This window comes from Suncus etruscus, chromosome 19 (assembly GCF_024139225.1).
Source record: "Suncus etruscus isolate mSunEtr1 chromosome 19, mSunEtr1.pri.cur, whole genome shotgun sequence".
Lineage (NCBI taxonomy): Eukaryota > Metazoa > Chordata > Mammalia > Eulipotyphla > Soricidae > Suncus > Suncus etruscus.
The window spans coordinates 44,771,796-44,791,217 of NC_064866.1; the positions used below are offsets into that span (position 1 = coordinate 44,771,796).

Sequence of the window (19,422 nt, forward strand, 5' to 3'; positions counted from 1 at the left end):
TAGATCAAATAGGGGCTAGAGTGAGAGTACAGCAGGTAGGATGTTTGCCTTGCACGCAGCTGATCCAGGTTCAATTCTCAGCATCCCTAATGGTCCCTTCAACCCTCCAGGAATGATTCCTGAGTGCAGAGCCAGGAGTAACATCTGAGCAGTGCTGGGTGTGACCCCCAAATGAAAACAAACAAACAAACAAACAGAAAATAATTTGACTAATCCTAGGAATATTCACAGTGGCAGAGAGCCTCCACTATATGTTTAAGGTCACAAGTTTGAACTCTGGCACCAGTTCATGGATTACTGCACTGCTGTGAGCCCAGTGATAAAAGAAGTGACTGATTCAGTCAAGTGTTTGCAGGTACTACAACCAAGTGTGTGAGCTCAGGACACATTTCACAACAACAATTGCAGCAAATAGAAAAGATTAGGGGGATAGTGTGGAAAAAACTCTCCAAGAGAAATAAAGGGCCCGAGTGATAGCACGTGGTAGGCCCAGGATGGACCCAGGTTCGATCCCAGGCATCCCATACGGTCCCACAAGCCTGCCAGGAGTGATTTCTGAGTGTAGAGCTAGAAGTAATCCCTGGACATCATTGGGTGCAGCACCCCCCCAAAACCCCACCCCCCCAAAAAACAATACTCCAACAGAAATAAAGATCATGTGTGATCTCTTTACAATTAGCCTAAAAGTCTGTAATTGGGCCAGCTTAAAGGACTGAACACATACTTGCATACAGGAGACCCAGGTTTGATCTGGCCCTGCATAGTTTCTGGAGTTTTGCCAGGAACTGCTTGTAAGCTCTGAGCTAGGAGTAAGCCCTAGCAGAACTGAGTGTGGCCCCAACACAGCAAATGACACATCCTTATGATTCCTCTATAGTGGACTAGAGGACAATCTGGTTATAGCCTCCATAAATGAGTCATATTCATAATAGGCTGTAAGTCAAATAAGCCCTGTAAACTTGTCAATGAGATTATATTAGAAAATATTGCCCTAAATTATTAAAAATGATATCATTGTCTCTTAAAATAAACATTGATTTGTCACTGGTTTAATACTATAACATTTTGGGATTATATATTTCATTTTTTATCTTTTATTATGGGGGTCACACCTTGCTGCGCTCAGAAGTTACTCCAGGCTCTGCGCTCAGAAATTGCTCCTGGCAGGCTCGGAGGACCACATGGGATGCCAGGAATCAAACCACCAGCTGTCCTGGGTCGGCTGCATGCAAGGCAAATGCCCTACCACTCTACTGTCTCACTGGCCCCGGAACTACATATTTCTACCTGTATGTATATGAGACTCTGCACTTACCACCACCAAAGTTCTGGTGCCGTCCACTTTATTAGATTACTTTTATCGTTTGTTTGTTTGTTTGTTTCGGGGACACACCCGGTGACAGTGCTCAGGTCTTATTCCTGGCTCTGCACTCAGAAATTGCTCCTGGCAGTCTCAGGGGACCATATAGGATGCTGGGGATTGAACCCGGACTGATCCCGGTTGGCCTCACGCAAGGCAAATGGCCTATCAGCTGTGCTATTACTTCAGCTCCAATTGCTTTTGTTTTTGGGCCAAATCCAGTGATACTCAAAGATTACCCCGGCTCTGAACTCTGGAATCACTCCTTGCACTACTTGAGGGACCATGTGGGATGCTGGAGACTGAACCTAGGTTGGCCACATTTCAGCAAGCCATGACAGAATATTACCCACGGTAATATCATTCCATACTCCTGCCACCCCACTTTAAAGACAGCTATTTTACTTAACACATGGCTCCTAACCCTTCCTCCTTTTTTTTTCACTTTTTACTTTCTCTAAATTTTTTTTGTTTTGTTTTTGGGCCACACCCAGTGACTCTCAGGGGTTCCTCCTGGCTATGTGCTTAGAAATCGCCCCTGGCTTGGGGAACCATATGGATACTGGGGGATTGAACCACAATTCATTCTAGATCAGCCACGTGCAAGGCAAATGTTCTACAGGTAGGTCACCATTCTGGCCCCTCTCTTTAATTTTTATTTCTAAAAAAAGAAGCACAAATAAAATTTCTTTTTCTTTTTAAGTTTTGTTATTGTTGTCTGTTGCTGTTTTTTTTTTCCTTTTTGGGGGGCTTTGTTTTGTTTTCTACTTCAAGACTGTGATTATTGTTTTTTTTGGGGGGGCCACACCCGGCGGTTCTCAGGGGTTACTCCTGGCAATCTGCTCAGAAATAGCTCCTGACAGGCACGGGGACCATATGGGATGCCGGGATTCGAACCAACCACCTTGGGTCCTGGATCGGCTGCTTGCAAGGCAAACACTGCTGTGGTATCTCTCCGGCCCCAATTATTGTATTATTGTATGTATTATTGTATGTATTGTATTATTGTATGTATGTATTATTGATTATTGTATGGCTGCTGTCTATATTGCTCTGGTGCTTTTCGAGTTTTTTGTTTTTTTTATCTTTTATTTTATTTTTAATTTTTTATACTGTTGTTATGTTTTTCTTCCTTTTCCCTCTCTGCTGTTAAACTGATAGACATAGCCTCTAGAAGGACTCCTCTCATTTTTTGCTTGTTTCATTTTTGCCCCATTTTATTTATTTATTATTATTATTATTATTATTATTATTATTATTATTTCTCTTTCCTTTAAACAGAACCACACAACTTGAACCATCTTGCTCCACCTCACAAATGGAGGAGGAAATAATGGAGGGTACCAAGACCAAACAGTCACATTGTGGAGTAGAATTTGGAATGTGTGTGTGTGTGTGTGTGTGTGTGTGTGTGTGTGTGTGTAAATTTTAGGTAAAAGCATGCTTAGACTATAGTAATTAAGGCCTAACAATAACTTCTAATACTTAAGCCAGACTCTTGTTCAAGTTAAACTTTTGCTGAACTCTTGCTAAAGTTCTATTATTTGTCCAAGCCCCCCCCCATCATAAGGTGTGTGATGCGCCAACAGAATGTTCCTGGCACGGGGTGCGAGAGGAGAGAGGAGCCAACAGAATGTTCCTGACATGGAATGGTCCCCCCTTATCCTGAGATATATGATGTGCCAACAAAATATTCCTCAAATAAGATGGTTCCACCCTAATCAGCCGGCCATCAAACATCTGGCAGGATGGGCAACCTACATCAGCAAAGTCAGAATGTGCGATGACGAAGTTGCTGCACAGACCCCCCCCCCCCAGAACCCTGAGCCATATTAGGAGAAGAAAGCTAAATTGAACTCTTGATTGGACATTGCCTAGCCCCCTACCCTATAAGCCTAAACCCTATAGTCCAAACTCTATAAAAACCCTCTTGCTTTGCTGTTTGGGGCTCCAGTCCTGTCTTTTGACATAAGATCTGCAGTCCTGACTAGTCAGTTTAGTAAATCTGCTCTTGCTAATTGCATTCTTGGAGTTGTTGTGGTCTCTAATTGAGTGGCGCACCAGCACGGACCCTTTCAACATGAACATTAAATAGAAATAAAAAAAAGGTTCAGGGGCTGGAGAGATAGCATGGAGATAAGGTAGTCTGCCTTGCGTGCAGAAGGTCAGTGGTTCGAATCCCGGCATCCCATATGGTCCCCTGAGCCTGCTAGGAGCGATTTCTGAGCATAGATCCAGGAGTAACCCCTGAGCACTGCCGGGTGTGACCCCCAAGAAAGGTTCAAACTTAAGCATCAATTCCAAAGTCAATGACAACAGAATCAATACCCAATTCACAATATACTAGACACAGAGAAGGCCACCTATACTAGCAGCCTAGGGGTTAAAAGAGGGGGATATGGGATGTATGCTGGGAAGAGGGGTGGAGGGAGGACAATTTTGGTGGTTGGGAACACATCTGATTCACTATCTCTATGTACCTAAAGTATTACTGTGAAAGATTTGTAATCCACTTTGATTAAAATAAATATAAATAAATAAATAAATAATGATAAAAGTTTATAAAGTGGTAGATCTTATGAATCCAGAATTTAAAATCTTGTAAAGGCTATTTTTAGTATAGACTGGTTGGAAAGAACAAAAACTATATGATTGATTTTAAGATAAGTATTTGGTCATATTCTTAGGATCCCATAGTTGAGCACGTTTGTCCAGAGGAGAGGTTTAGGCATCCTTGAATGTAGCTGTTCCTAGTTAACATTATTTCAGTGAAATGAAGTCAGTTGAATAGTTTCTATATGGTCATTGACTGTTCTCACCATTTAAACATACTTTCCATCACTTCCACATATTCATAATAGCTTCATTTAGCACTCCTTAAAATTAGGGTACATTTTAATCACAAACTTGGCTAGAATGTTCACATCACAAATAAGATAGATTGTAATTTATAACTAAAATGATAATTATGATTATAATTATTATATGATTATATAATCTTATAATTAAAGACTCTCGGTGGTCATTAGTTCAGCCAGCATTCAGCTAGCATTATCAAAGTTTAAAATTCATATGCAGCATTTCTCTTTCAAGCTTTTTAGCTCTAAAATCCTGTGCTCTGGCTGGTGCAATAGTACAGTGGGTAGGGTGCTTGCTTTGCATGTAGCCAATGAGAGTTCCATCACTGGCACTATGGTGAAGGTCCCTTGAGCCCCTCCAGGAGTGATCCCTGAGTATCTCTGGAGGTGGCCCCCAAACTAAAATAATAAAAAGTCCCTTACGTCTAAAATTTTTTTTTGTTCCAGAAGAAGCCTTGCTTCTTAGGGCTCTAATAGTCTCCATAGCATCATTGGAATTTTTCCTTTGACTCATGACCTTAAAAGTCCTGTCTAGGATAGAGCTCGATGGCAGAGCATATGCTGTGCATATGTGTGTTCCCGAATTCAATTCCTGACATTAAGAAAAATAAATTAAAGTCAATGACATAATATCTAGATGGGACTAAGAAAACTTATCATATTCAATACAAAGGAAAATCTTTATTTTTTTGGTTTTGGGACCACATTCAGTGGTGCTCAGTGGTTACTCCTGGCTTTGCATTCAGAAATCACTCCTGGCAGACTTGGGGGACCATATGGGTTGCTTGGAATCAAACCCAGGTCTGTCCCAGTTTGACCGCATACAAGGCAAATGCCCTACCACAGTGCTATCACACTGGCCCCCCAAAGAATAATCTCTAATGGGCTTGAGAAATTGCTTAGTGGCGAAAGTTCCTCCCCACTTCCCTTCCTCCTCCTCCTTCTCCTCCTTCTTCGTCCCTTTCTTCTTTGTCTCTTTTCCTTCCTTCCTTCCTTCCTTCCTTCCTTCCTTCCTTCCTTCCTTCCTTCCTTCCTTCCTTCCTTCCTTCCTTCCTTCCTTCCTCCCTCCCTCCCTCCCTCCCTTCCTTCCTTCCTTCCCACTCTTTCTCTCTCTTTTTCTTTCTCTCTCTTTTTCTTTCTTTCTTTCTTTCTTTCTTTCTTTCTTTCTTTCTTTCTTTCTTTCTTTCTTTCTTTCTTTCTTTCTTTCTTTCTTTCTTTCTTTCTTTCTTTCTTTCTTTCTTTCTTTCTTTCTTTCTTTCTTTCTTTCTTTCTTTCTTTCTTTCTCCTTCCTTCCTTCCTTCCTTCCTTCCTTCCTTCCTTCCTTCCTTCCTTCCTTCCTTCCTTCCTTCCTTCCTTCCTTCCTTCCTTCCTTCCTTCCTTCCTTCCTTCCTTCCTTCCTTCCATCCTTCTTTTCTTTCTTTTTTCTCCCTCCCTCCCTTTCTCCCTCCCTCCCTCCCTCCCTTCCTCCCTCCCTCCCTCCCTCCCTCCCTCCCTCCCTCCCTCCCTCCCTCTCTCCCTCCCTCCCTTCCTTTCATTCGTCTTTGGGCCACACCCCGTGACGCTCAGGAGTTACTCCTGGCTCTGCATTCAGAAATCGCTCCTGGGGGCCGTCGCGGTGGCACTTAGAGGTAAGACGTCTGCCTTGCAAGTACTAGCCTAGGACAGATGGCGATTCGATCCATATGGCGTCCCATATGGTCCCCCAAGCCAGGAGCGATTTCTGAGCACATAGCCAGGAGTAACCCCTGAGCATCACTGGGTGTGGCCCCAAAACAAACAAACAAAAAAGAAATCGCTCCTGACTCGGGGGGCCATGTGGGACACTGGGGGAATTGAACTTCAGTTCGTCCTAATTTAGCCGCATGCAAGGCAAATGCCCCACCGCTTGCACCACTGTTCAGCCCCATGCCTTTGTTCTTTAACAGCCATGGCTATTAAGTTTCCTTGGGAGAATCAATCTCTTTTTCCAGAGTCTCCATCAATGACCACGAACTCCTCCATCACAATGAAGTTACAGATAAAAGTTACAGATAATGATTTATTCTATAAATAGTATGTTTTTAACATCTCAATTGAATTAATATTTAATCCTAATTAATGTAGTAAAGTGAATATATATTCAAATTCAAGTGAGTTTTCCATAGTTCTCATTTCAGTGTCCTTTTCTTCTCACATTATTTAACATGACAAATGGACATTTTTTTATGAATTTCAAATATTTTAAGTATATATGCAGATAGAAATAAGAAAGGAAAATAAATCTCTACCCTCTGGGTTTTTCTGGATTTCCAATAAATATAAAATAAATTAGTAGAGGAAAAAGAAGTTGAAGCAGTAGCATAGGAAATCCACATAAACATTGATGCGAACGTAAGAAAAAAGTGTTGTTCTCAATCCTGAGCTAAGAAATAGGATAAACACCTAGAAGGAAAGAGGATGGGAGCCAACAAGGTGAGGAAATGGTAACTCATTGAATAAGACCAGATGCTCTGAAATTCGCTCTGACAAATTGTCTATGTCAGTTCTCTCTGGCAAAATATATACTTTGAGGTAAAATCCTTAATTCTGAGAAATACCCCCAATTTCATTCTTCTGGATAATTCTAGAAGGGTTAAAATTTTTCTTAAATTTGAAGGGCCACTGATGAACACAATTCATAGCTTGTGTATTGAACTGAGGTATTATTCTGGACATTTCAGGAAAACTACTCCTATATCTATGTAATAAATGACAGGTTGAGAGATAAATATACAAATGGAGTGGGAGCTATAAATAAAGGCCATGTGTCCATTCCTGACAAATAACAACCCTTAAGTTACAACTATCTTTTTGTTTTGTTTTGTTTTGTTTTTGGGCCACACCCATTTGATGCTCAGGGGTTACTCCTTGGCTAAGCGCTCAGAAATTGCCCCTGGCTTGGGGGAACCATTTGGGATGCCGGGGGATCGAACCACAGTCCTTCCTTGGCTAGCGCTTGCAAGGCAGACACCTTACCTCTAGCGCCACTTAGCCGGCCCCAAGTTACAACTATCTTAATCTATTTACCTGTTTCCATGAGCATCTAATGATGGAGGAGGATAGGCAAGAAGACTGAAATGAGTGAATTTTCATGAGTGGATTTTCTTTAAAATTTCCCTCATGCCTTTGCATTATTATGTCTTTGGAATAAAAATAGTTCGTCTAATTTACACATTCTTTCAATATTTTACTGTTATCTCTGTGTGTATTTCTGCTCTTCCTTGGTGTTCTGCTGAATATGCATCTCAGAAAGAATTCAAGTATCCTGGGTACAATTTTGATGAGTAGGAACCTATGAGGCTTAATAAGAAGCACCAAAATAGGCAGGTATCTAAGGGGAAAAACAGGTCTTTGTTGAAGAAGTTGGGACACTGCGAGATGCAGTTTTTCTAACAATTGGTCAAAATGGAAAGATAATTTAAAACAGCACATACAAGGCTGGTGTGACATGTAATTCTCAGCAGCACTGTGCAGAGAGAATCAACTAGGCAGCCATTTCACATAAAGCCAAAGGGACTCAGAGCTGAACAGAAATGTGCAGCTAAGAGAGGACCGCATGGAATAAAATATTTGAATCCACCTTCCCCCAGTTAAGTGATGGCCCAAGGTGAGTTTCATGTATTCCTGTAGTATTGTATTAAACTTCCACTGGGACATTGATTTTCTATGCCCAGTTATTCTTTCTGTTTTATTTTGTTTTTAGGCCACACCCAGCAACACTCAGGGGTTACTCTGGGCTATGCGCTCAGAAATTGCTCCTGGCTTGAGGGACCATATGGGACACCAGGGATTGAACCCAGGTCTGTCCTGCATCAGGCACATGCAAGGCAAACGCCCCACTGCTGTGCTTTTGCTCTGGCTCTGCCTGATTATTCTTTATTAGTAGAAGTAGTAGAATCATTTCCTAGTCTCATGTTCTGAGTCATAAAGGTTGCAAGACTATATTTTTATAAACTAAAGGACATCACTCACCATACATACCTTGGCCCAGGGGATCTAATATTGCTGACTCTAACAGAGATGGCCCCTAAATCTTTTTCCATATAACCTGTCACATCCTTTTTGAAGGAAAAAACACTTTCTTTTTAGTCCTTGTCCATCTTCATGTACCTGATCTGCAAGTTCTTTTATCTTTAGTTTTATCTCTTATGAAGATTGAAATGTTCTAAGTCCATTTTAATTTATAAATTGTGTGTAAATTTGGATTTAAAAATACTTTTTTTGTTTTGGGGCCACACCCAATGGAGCTCAGGGATTACACTTGGCTCTGTGCTCAAAAATCACTCCTGGCTAGGGAGACCAACTGGGATGCTGGAATCAAAACTGGGTCTGCCCAGATTGTCTGCATGCAAGGCGAATGTCCTACTGCTATGCTATCACTCTGAGCCAGTATTTTTAAAAATTTTTGTCCTGATGCTTAAAATCTGCAGCCCTGCTCTCTGGAGTGGAGCAGTAGCTCCCACAGCTAGCCATTCCTGGAAGCCAGTAAATGAATTGCCTGTGAATCCACTTATATGCAAACCAAGCAATCCCATACCATTTCTATACTCTTCCTATATAAGCTTCCATTCAGGATCACTAAAATCTGCACAAATGTCACCATCAACAATCAAGATTGTCCTATTTCCCAATGTCAAGCAAAATACGCCAAGCTGGTCAAAGATAAGCCTGTATACTCTACCACAGCCATTTTTTCTCATTTAAATGATCATTCCACCCTCTTCTGCCTCCTAACCTAAAATGGAAGCATCTGTATGATTCCTTTACCCCATTGCAAGTCCTTCCTTATAGGAATTTAAATGAGGGTATTTTTCATAATGATTTTTATTTTGACCACAATGGATTACACATCTTTCACAGTAATATTTTAGGTATGTAGTAACATTGAATCGGGCAATGTCGTCTTCCCTCCACCCGTTCCCAGCATGCATCCCATATTCCCCACATGAGGGTATTTTCAGTAACACTTATCCCCTAATCTGTTCACCTTACAGTATCTGAATTATAAATCATACATAGGTGATTACAGACTTCCTTTACTTTTATTTTTGTCAGATGAAATAATGGAAGTATTAGGATCTTTGGTTATAGGTTTTCTTCACTCTATATCTATCTATCGATATATATGTATGTTTATTTTTTAGGCCACTTAGTATTAAAGATGCTAAGGGATCACTCCTGCCAGGGTTCAGGGACTGTGAGTAGAGGGGATTAAAGCAAAATGAGCCATAAACTGAAAATGCCACCTGCCTGCTGTACTTTTTCTCTGGCCTCTCTAAAATATTGCTTTCTAATTGAAATCAAATTTTTGTTTGAGGGACCGCACAAATTATTCCTGGTTGTGTACACAGGGGACTCAGAACTGAACTGTCCAGTCATGTGCAAGACAATTGCTAAATCACATCTTTGTAGAGTCTGTTGAAGAATCAAGGGCACCAAAATCTACTTCACCTTGAACTAACAATAAAAAATAGAGTCCCAATACAGAACATATGCAAGAAGAAAATCTACTTTGAATTTACTAAAGGGAGAACATAGGCTTCAAGATTAAGCCAGACTTTATAATTCTGATTGAATAATCACTTTTAAATTATTGAGTAGTTTATGATTCAGCCATTCTACATTCTTTAAATTCAAGTTGAAAGGGAATGCAAACCTTGTCCCCAAACGTTAACAGTTCCTGAGATCCATATACGTAAATCATCTCTCACCATTTTGCCATTTGTCATTTTACCATTTTGCCGCCCACTTATGGAAATGTCATAAGAACCCAGCAAAATATAAGAGTTGACAGTGGAGGTGACAGTAGTATTCAGAGAAAAGAATTTAAAAGACAGAGAAATTTGATTCCAAAAATGAGGGGAAACTCATGACCTGAACTCTCTCTCTCTCTCCCCAACATATATAAACACACAAATGTGCATATTTGTCCTACTTCCAAAAACAGCCTTATTTGAATATAGGGTTTTAAAGAAGAGAATCAAGATTAAATTAGATCATAAGATTAGAATTTGTCTTTATAATAAAAGAAATATAATGTGTTTGCAGACTCAAAACAACAATAACAAAGACAACAAGTAATAAATGAATAAACAAATCATATGAGTTCAAATAGAAAGCAACTTTTTTTCAAACAAATAAGAACTCTCAGTAGACATCATGGTCGCTAGAACTTTGTCTTGAACTTTTATTTTTCAGAAAAAGGAATTAATCTGTTGTAAAAGTCACATAATTTATAAAAAAAATGAATGTTTGTCTGCACAGACTAATATAAAGGTGAATAGGCAAAGAACAAAGTGTAGCTTTAGAAGTTAGAGAAGTAACATATTTCAGGAAAAAATAACTTTCAGAGATAAGGATAATACATTGTGAACATACTCTTTCATTAGTACATATTGTTCAGTCAAAAGTTTAGTGAGGCAGAAATATTGGCAAGAATATTTCAAAGAAGAAAAAAATTTTGAAATGACTTGAGAAGGAACTTAATAAAGAATTTTCTAATAATCATGTTTCTGACAAAAATAATAAAGAGCCACTGGCATGATTTTTTGTTTTTGTTTTTGTTTTTGGGCCACACCAGGTGGTGCTCTAGGGCTACTTTTGGCTCTGTCCTCAGATATGGCCCATGCCTGACCTTATTTTTATGAGCTCTTTTTAGACGGTTAGAAATTACAGAGAGAGACGTGCTCGCTTCGGCAGCACATATACTAAAATTGGAACGATACAGAGAAGATTAGCATGGCCCCTGCGCAAGGATGACACGCAAATTCGTGAAGCGTTCCATATTTTTAAAAAAAAAAAAAAAAAGAAAGAAATTACAGAGAGAAAGGAATAACGATGTAAATAAAAATAATGATACTGGAATAAATTAGATGAGAAATCAAAAAATTAATGAAGTGACAATAGGAAGTATAATAAACTCATGTTTTAATTTTTTAATAATATTTATTTTGACCAAAGTAAATTACAAATCTTGCACAGTAATATTTTAGTACATATTTAGGACATTGAATCGGGCATTCCCACCACTAGTGTTGTCCTCCCTCCATCCTGTTCCCAGCATGCATCCCTTATCCCCCTCCTTTGTCCCCCAGGCTGCTAGCATAAGTGGTCCCCTCTGTGTCTAGCTGGTTGTAGATTGGGTATCGATTCTGCTGTCATTGGCTTTGTATTTAGTGTTTAAGTCTGATCATTTTTTATTTCTACTCAATGTTCATACAACTGTTATGTCTTGGTACCCTCCATTATTTCCCCCTCAATTTATGAGGCGAACAAGATGAATAAACCCATATTTTATTTTGAGCTTGCCAAACATAGGTCACTCTAGTTATTCTATTGGAGTTAATTTATCTTCCCATTTGGTCTTCTCTTAAGAACATAGTGTTTATTTTTCTTTTCTTCTCTCTCTCTCTCTCTCTCTCTCTCTTTTTTTTTTTTTTTTGGTTTTGGTGTCACACCCGGCAGTGCTCAGGGGTTACTCCTGGCTCTATGCTCAGAAATCGCTCCTGTTAGGCTCGGGGGACCATATGGAATGCCGGGATGCAAACCATCGTTTTCTGCATGAAAGGCAAATGCTTTACCTCCATGCTATCGCTCCAGCTAGTGTTAATTTTTCTTTCTTTTTTTTCATAATCTTTTTTTATTTAAACAATTTTTTACATACATGATTGTATTTGGGTTTCAGTCATGTAAAGAACACCACCCATCACCAGTGCAACATTCCCATCACCAAATGTCCCAAATCTCCCTCCTCCCCACTCAACCCCTGCCTGTACTCTAGACAGGCTTTCTATTTCCCTCATACATTCTCATTATTAGGATAGTTCAAAACGTAATTATTTCTCTAACTAAACTCATCTCTGTTTGTGGTGAGCTTCATGAGGTGAGCTGTAACTTCCAGCTCTTTTCTCTTTCGTGTCTGAAAGTTATTATTGCAAGAATGTCTTTCATTTTTCTTAAAACCCATAGATGAGTGAGACCATTCTGTGTCTTTCTCTTTCTCTCTCTGACTTATTTCACTCAGCATAATAGATTCCATGTACATCCATGTATAGGAAAATTTCATGACTTCATCTCTCCTGACAGCTGCATAATATTCCATTGTGTATATGTACCACAGTTTCTTTAGCCATTCATCTGTTGAAGGGCATCTTGGCTGTTTCCAGAGTCTTGCTATGGTAAATAGTGCTGCAATGAATATAGGTGTAAGGAAGGGATTTTTGTATTGTATTTTTGTGTTCCTAGGGTATATTCCTAGGAGTGGTATAGCTGGATCGTATGGGAGCTCAATTTCCAGTTTTTGGAGGAATCTCCATATTGCTTTCCATAAAGGTTGAACTAGATGGCATTCCCACCAGCAGTGGATAAGAGTTCCTTTCTCTCCACATCCCCGCCAACATTGTTTATTCTCATTCTTTGTGATGTGTGTCAATCTCTGAGGTGTGAGGTGGTACCTCATAGTTGTTTTGATTTGCATCTCCCTGATGATTAGTGATGTGGAGCATTTTTTCATGTGTCTTTTGGCCATTTGCATTTCTTCTTTGTCAAAGTGTCTGTCCATTTATTCTCCCCATTTTTTGATGGGATTAGATGTTTTATTCTTGTAAATTTCTGTCAGTGCCTTGTATATTTTGAGATTAGCCCCTTGCCTGATGGGTATTGGGTGAATAGTTTCTCCCACTCAGTGGGGGGCTCTTGTATCCTGGGCGCTATTTCTTTTGAGGTGCGGAAGCTTCTCAGTTTAATATATTCCCATCTGTTAGTCTCTGCTTTCACTTGCTTGGAGAGTGCAGATGCCAGCACCCCTATCTGCCTGTCTTCTGTGCTGTGCTCCATTTTCGGTCTGATTTCATCCTGTGTGTGGCTCATCTGCAGACGGCTCGCCTTCCCTGGAGCCTTCCCTGGAGCTGAGCTTACACACTCAGAAAGGGGAAGCTGCTGAACTCTGCTGGAACTCAGATGCCTGTTCCTCCTAAACTTCATCTCTATTATCTCTGGATTTCTGCCCCACACAGTCTAAAACAATTTACTTTACATTGCTTGTTACAACCAACTGGCTAATAGAATTATCAAACAACACTTCCATAAAAGAAAATGGGTGAAAACTGTTATTTTTCAATGGGGACATTCAGTCAGTCTGAGGGTTTACTTAGCTGTTTGTTGCTAGTTGAGGCTTCTGTGTTGTTTGTTTATTTTTGGTTTTTGGGCCACACCTGGTGACGCTCAGGGGATACTCCTGGCTATGCGCTCAGAAATTGCTCCTGGCTTGGGGGACCATATAGAATGTTGGAGAATTGAACCGTGGTCCATCCTAGGCTAGTGTGGGCAATGCCCTTACCCCTTGGACAACCACCTGGCCCTTGTGTTGTTTTTTATTAAGCATAGTTGGCTTCATACTGCTTTTCCTTCTAATTTGCTCAATAAAGCTCAAACTGCTTTGTCAAGATTGCAGAATTTGGAGGTGTCACTCCAAGAACCCCAGGATCTTTAGAACTGGGATATGACCACACATGGTGGCAGCTTTAAGATGTGGGTGTAGGTGGGGGGGTTCTGCCCTCCCCACTCCAAAAGACCCCAGTGTTTCAACATGTGTACCTGGAATTTTGACCAGTTTGGTTGGTGTCTTTGTAGAAAATAGTCCTGAAGTGTTGAGGCTGGACCATGGATATGGTGGCTGCTGGAGATTTGGTAGGGAGGGCCTGGCCCAACCCCTGAAGGGAACCCTAAAGTTTTCATCCAGGAGACCAGTGTACCTGTGATTTTGAATGACTTGACTGACACCTATTTCTAGATGAGTCAGAAAGTATTGAGAGATAGTGCAACAGGCTTGAGACATTCTTTCCATGCTGGAGACTTGGTTTTTCTTCCTAAATCCACCAGCAGCAAGTCCTGAGCACCTCTGTAAGTGTGACGCCTGAACAGTGTTCCTTCAAAAAACACTAATTCCGGCCAGTGGTGGCACAAGCAGTAAGGCGTCTGCCTTGCCCGTGCTTGCCTAGTATGGACCACAGGCATTCCATATGGTCCCCCGAGCCAAGAGCAATTTCTGAGTACATAGTCAGAAGTAACCCCTGAGTGTCACCGGGTGTGGCCTCCCAAAAAACACACATTCACGCATCATAACATTTAATTTACAAATTTCCTGAGGGCAAAGGTCGCACAAGCTTTGGCAAATATGCTTGCCACAGTGGCTGGAGTGTTTCAGCTTTTCTAAGAAGGTTGACTACAAATGCATCAGGTGTAATTGCCTTTAAAGGCATTTGATTGTTAAGTTCTGTCAGTAACTGTGTATCTTAGATATTATATTAGCCATTGTCTGACGGGTATTGGGTGACTAGTTTCTACCATTCTGTGGGTGGTTTTTGTATCTTAGGCACTATTTCCTTTGAGATACAGAAGCTTCTAAGCTTAATATAGTCCCATCAGTTTATCTGTGCCTCAACTTATTTGGAGTGTGCTGTCTCCACCTTGAAGATGCCTTTAATTTCGATGTCATGGAGTGTTATACCTATGTTTTGTTCAATATACCTATGGTTTCAGGTCTGATCCTGAGGTTCTTAATCCATTTGGATTTGACCGTTGTGGAGGTCTGAGTTCACTGTTTTGCAAACGGCTGACCAGTTGCCCCAACACCACTTGTTGAAGAGGCTTTTTTTTTTTTGCTCCATTTTGCATTTCTTGCTCCTTTATCAAAGATTAATTAATTGTATAACTGGAGAATATTCTCTAAATCATCAAGTCTATTCCACTGATCTGAGAGTCTGTCTTTAGTCCAGTATCATGCTGTTTTAATGATTATAGCTTTGTAATACAGTTTAATGTTGGGGAACGTTAAAGTGGGAAAGTGATGCCTCCCATACTCCTTTTACCAAGTGTTGCTCTAGCTATTCGTGGGTGTTTATTGCTCCAAATGAATTTCAGAAGTGTGTGATTCACTTCTTTGAAGAATGTCCTGGATATCTATTGTCTTCATATAAATCAACGAGTCCTATTGTTGGTAAGGGGATGGTGAGGTCTTACTGGACTCGACTCAGCTCCCGCAGCCCCTATGGTCTGGCAGGTCTGAAGGTGGCAGGATGAGGGCGGAGAGATTCACAAAGCAGTCAGATGAAGCATCAGGAGTCAGCCAGCTTTATTTCACAGTCGCTACTGCCATGTACACCTCCTCACCTGGCTTCTAATACTAAGCCTTTTCCTAGCAGCTACTTCTCTTCTCCTCCTGGGCTCTCTCAGCCTCTGTCTTCCTTTCAGCTGCTTTGACCAGGCTTCCTAACTGGCTTCCAGGCTAACTAACTTCCTTTGGTGATACTGCTGCTAGTGCTTCTTTGATGATACTGAATTGCTGAGTCTGATGCTGTATCTCTGATGATGATGCCTCTCCTCCCTTTCTCTAAATCTCTTTATCCCCTCTTTCCTCCTGCAGACTCCTCTACCCGCCCATTCCAGGTGTGAGGAGTTCTGATCATTCAGGTGGGATAGATGAGTTGGGGGAGGGGATACCCACAGATATCCTTAGAGGGATTGCACTAAATCTGTACAATGCTTTGGGGATATTAATCCTGCCAATCCATGAGCAGGGTATGTGTCTCCATTTTTTGTGTCCTCTTTTATTTCTTGAAGCAGGGTTTTGTACTTTGTATAGGTTCTTCATGTCTTTAGTTACATCTAATCCATCAAAAATGGAGAGAAGAAATGATAAGACAATTTCTCAAAGAAGAAATACGAATGCCAAAAGGTATATGAAAAAATGTTCCACATAACTATTAGAGAGACACAAATCAAAACAACCATGAGGTACCATCTCACGCCACAAGGCTGGCACACATCACAAAGAACAAGAACAATAAGTGCTGGCGAGGATGTGGGGAGAAAGGAACTCTCATTTACTGCTGGTGAGAATGTCATCTAGTCCAGCCCTTATGGAAAACAATATGGAGATTCCTCAAAAAGCTGGAAATTGCACTTCCATATGATCCAGCTATAGCACTCCCAGCGATATATTCCCAGAACAAAAGAATACAATACAAAAATCCCTTCCTCACACCTATATTCATCACAGTGCTATTTACAATAGCTAGACTCTGGAGACAACCAAGATGCCTTTCAACAGACGAATGGTTAAAGAAACTGTGGTACATATACACCATGCAATATTATGCAGCCGTGAGGAGAGATGAAGTTGTGAAATTTTCCTATGCATGATGGACATGGAAAGTATTATGCTGAGTGAAATAGAGGGTGAGAAAGACACAGAATAGTCTGCTTATCTGTGGGTTATAAGAAAAATAAAAGACATCTTGAAATAATTCCCAGAGATGAGTGCTGGAAGGAATGACTCACGATATGAAGCTCACCTCAATGAGGGGTGAGTGTAGTTAGAGAAATAATACACTAGCAACTACCAAAACAATGTTAATAAATGAGAGAAGTAGAATACCTGTTTTGTATACAAGCAGGGCATATGGGAGTAGGGAGATGGGGGGCATTGGTGGTGGGAATGTTGCATTGGTGAAGAGGGGGTGCTCTTTTTGTGACTGAAACCCAACTACAGTCATGTTTTTAATAAGTGTTTAAATAAATACATTATTAAAATAAGAATAAAAAATAAAGGCATTTGATTGGCATTAAACATTAAACATTTATAGGTCTGGCTACCCCAGAAGGAGATGTAGCTCTCACCCTCCACCCCAGCCAGTGCCTTAGTGCTTCCCCAGGTCCCCTTCTTTTGGAAGAAAATAAGTCTCTCCTTCTCCAACATGGAAATGTTGTACAAGGTATACAACATATAGAGTTGTTTCTCATCTGGCGTGCAGGAATTTGGTGTAGTCTACACAGATTTAAAGATTTCAGTCTCTGTATGAATGGATTAGACTCATTGATTTCTTCAAGAGCTGCAACCAGAAAGGAAGTGAATTCAGTCTCTTCGTTCTCTAAGCACTATCTATCCAAGCCCTGATTATTCATCTGATCATACACTGTTAAGGAACTTATTTAGACTTAATTTAGTCACAGATATAGTGAAAGTGGAATAGCCATGGGAAATTTTTATAGATGATTTTATATATGATTTTTCCGTTAAAGGCAGGGAAATAAAATCAATCATCCCACCCATCACACCACACTTTCCATTTTCTTAACTATCCTGGCATCGGTTTTCTGCTGTGCCTGGGCTTGCACCAAGAATTTCCCATAAGAGGCACATTCTACCACTGAGCTACAAGCAAATCCCTCACATCGTATTTTTTAAACATCTAAGGTTGTCAATATGATTTTTATTTGTTTGGGGGTTTTTTTGGTCACACCTGGTGGTGCCCATGAGTTACTCCTGGCTCTGTGCTCAGAAATCGCTCCTGGAAGGCTCGTGGAACCATACGGGATGCCGGGAATCAAACCGGGTTCCTCTTGAGTTGGCCGCATGCAAGACAAGATTGCACTGCTGAGCAATCTCTCTGGCCCAACAATAGGTATTTTTAAAATTACAAATTAGGTTTGAGTATTCTTTCCATAAACTATTTCTCAATAGGAAGTCATTTCATCTTTTATTTTTGTACAGGTCACAGACAGCCTTGGAACCAGGCAGTCCTGTGGAAGTGACCAAGGCTTAACACATGCTAGGGATGTGCTCTACCACTTGTGCCATCTGCCTGGCCCCACAACCTGTGTAATTTCCTTAGCAGACCTCCTGCAGTGTCTAAATATACAATTTTATCATTTTTCAGTGTGCTCAACAATAACTACTCTCTTGTCCTGCTAGCAGTGATAGTGAGCACTATCTCTGGACACAAAAGTTGTTAGGCACTGGGGTAACAGGGCCAAACCAAAAGGACTAATTCCCCATGCTCAAGAATTTGACTTTCTAGTGGGGGAAAGATAACACAAACAAGTCAACAGTGGTGAGTACAAAGAAGAAAGTTTCAGAAAGAAACTGGCAACTGACTGCAGAGGTCTCTTTGAACAGGCCAGTCACAGAAGAATTAAGGTTCAGAGAACGAATCTGTACCACATTCAGGCATAAATGTTTCAGCCTGAGGTGGGGGGTTATCTACTCATCTTGTAACTGCCAGTGAGGGGAAAGAAGGAAGAGGAAGAATGGATAGACAGGCAGTGGTCAATCTTTCTGGAATTGGGGGCTAATGCAAGGATCCACCCCCTGGCTCTCACCGACAAAAGTATGAAGCCACTGATGTTTTCTGCATGAGTGTGCAGATGTGATCCGGTATACATGCTTTCAAGAAACCATGGCTGTTAAGTGGAGAGTAGTGCCGAGAAGATGGGCAAGTTGCAACCATTAAAAATTAAGTGGGTCAGAGAGATAGTAAAGATCACTTTCCTTGCATGTTGTCTATCTGGGTGTAATTCCCAGAATCCCATATGGTTCTTTGAGCACAGGTTGGAGTGATTCCCAAGTGCAGAGCCATGAGTCACACCTAAGCACACCAACATTATTTATTTATTTAGTGAATGATTAGAACGTGAGGTGCCTGGGGAGGTGAGATATTCTGAAATTTTGATAGCATCAAAGAATACAAACCACAGGCATCTTCATCGATAATACTTTCAAGGGCTCCAGCCTGTCAAATACTGTTGTCTCATGTTGTCTCATTTTCTTAAGACCAGAGAAAGAGTTGGCTTCAGGTACCCAGAAAAGATGTAAATCACTGGAATATTTATCCCTGATCCCAGGAGTGTATGTGCCTGATATGGATGCTGTTTGTGCAGAATAACATTAATGAGGATAAACATCCCCTACATCAGGAAATTGAGGCATCTTCTGGAGGTATGGGCAAGCTGCGGCGGGAAAGGGGTTCATTTTCATCTGTGTGATTGAGAATTTCATTACGCCAAAGCATTCCCTGAAATTCCCCCTTGGAGTCTGACAAATGAGGGTATACTCCCTGTAACTCCACCCTGGATTTAGGTGTAGCTACCTGAGACCTACCCATTTCTGGGAGGGGTCTTAGGAACCAGATATTATGTGTGACCTTACCTGCAAGACCCCGCCCATTCCTGGGAGGGGTCTTGGAAAAGGTAGATAAGCCTTTGAGCCAGGGGATTAGGGGCTGCTGCCCTGCTGGGCTCTCTGGCTTTTGGGTCTTTGACCAGCATGGAGGTCAAAGGGAGATGGCTGAAAGGAATTAAGATGCAGGGTAACTAAGAATGGCTGAATGCTTGAAAGGTTATGATAGA

The 19,422-nt window shown here is 40.9% G+C and overlaps 1 non-coding gene across 1 annotated transcript; it reads left to right on the forward strand.

Annotated features, from left to right (window-relative positions):
• Positions 1-10,919: 10,919 nt before the first annotated feature.
• On the forward strand, positions 10,920-11,026 carry LOC125997621 (U6 spliceosomal RNA). Its single transcript, XR_007491662.1, has one exon. It is a non-coding gene; the product is annotated as a U6 spliceosomal RNA (small nuclear RNA).
• Positions 11,027-19,422: the final 8,396 nt, after the last annotated feature.